Source organism: Amphimedon queenslandica, unplaced genomic scaffold (assembly GCF_000090795.2).
Source record: "Amphimedon queenslandica unplaced genomic scaffold, v1.1 AMPQUscaffold_1476_Cont26514, whole genome shotgun sequence".
NCBI lineage: Eukaryota > Metazoa > Porifera > Demospongiae > Haplosclerida > Niphatidae > Amphimedon > Amphimedon queenslandica.
In genome coordinates, this window is record NW_003558181.1 from 1 (window position 1) to 1,169 (window position 1,169).

The following is a 1,169-nucleotide window of genomic DNA, read 5'->3' on the forward strand; positions in this document are numbered from 1 at the left end:
TGAAGCAATGTCCCAGGAATTTACCAGCTTAGACTTTTACAAGGTGAGTTGAACCTGGTTGTATCCTGTACACTTATATATACACAATTTTTAAAAGGTCGACGTTGATAAAAATGACGAGACTGCCGAAAGGCAAGGCATCCAGGCTATGCCAACTTTCCAGTTTTTCAAGAATGGGAAGAAGATTGATGATATGAGAGGAGCCAATGAAGCAAAGCTTAGAGAAATGATACAAAAGTATGCTAAGTAAAGGCAATCCGAGAACTTTATAATGAACTTATAGTCTTGTAGTTTTTGGAGCTTTTTGTTTTGTAGTAGATCATTAGTAAAAAGAGCTGTTTTGCAAAGTTTAATATAATACACGATTATGTGCCTGACTCCAGAAAGGTCAAACTTTGCGAGTTGTTATAATTTGATAATTATTATGACAGTCATCAAGGAGTGATAACCTTTTAAGTCATTATAATAACTTTTAGATCTATCCTGCCCACAATAAAGTTATGTTAGCCTGTTGTGGTAAAAAGTCTAAATTATTATTATCAATAATAATAATAATAATAATAATAATAATAATAATAATAAGGTAATAATAATAATAATAATAATAATAATAATAATAATAAGGTAATAATAATAATAATAATAATAATAATAATAATAATAATAATAAGGTTAAGTCTTTTTCAGTGTCAAGAGGACTCTGGGTGCATGTACAGGTGTAATAGAAGTCGCTATTCCTTCTCTTTTTCCTTCCATTCCTTGAGTGAGAGAATGTGGAGCCATAGTCCGGCTACGAGGCAAAGAACCAACTGTACTGTTTCTTACATAGCGCCTTGATCTAAAATCCGATGCAGTGTGAGGTCGAGATGTAGGGGGAGGGGCAGGGGGCGGAGACACAGGATGCTCAATGGTGGTGGGCCTTTCCATTGAACTGTGTGAGGTAGTAGTAATTGATTTGTGTGTTAATGAAATCATACCTTGTTACATGTAATGGAGAGTCCACTTCTGGCGTATGAAGGTGCTGTTGCTGTAAACAAGGAAGAAATAATTATATTACAATCTTGAACTGTGACACTAACGATTCATTTGTACATGTACACTCAATAATTGACTTATACTACAGTATACACAAGAGTACATGTACTCTTGGTATACATGATCCAATAATT

General features: G+C 33.9%; 1 long non-coding RNA gene across 1 annotated transcript; it reads right to left on the bottom strand.

The window, feature by feature from the left end:
• Nucleotides 1-743: 743 nt before the first annotated feature.
• LOC109593448 (uncharacterized) lies at nt 744-1,142 on the bottom strand. The gene is made up of 2 exons (XR_002190964.1): nt 978-1,142; nt 744-931 (listed from the first exon to the last, which is right to left on the bottom strand). It is a non-coding gene; the product is annotated as an uncharacterized LOC109593448 (long non-coding RNA).
• Between the last annotated feature and the right edge of the window lie 27 nt (nt 1,143-1,169).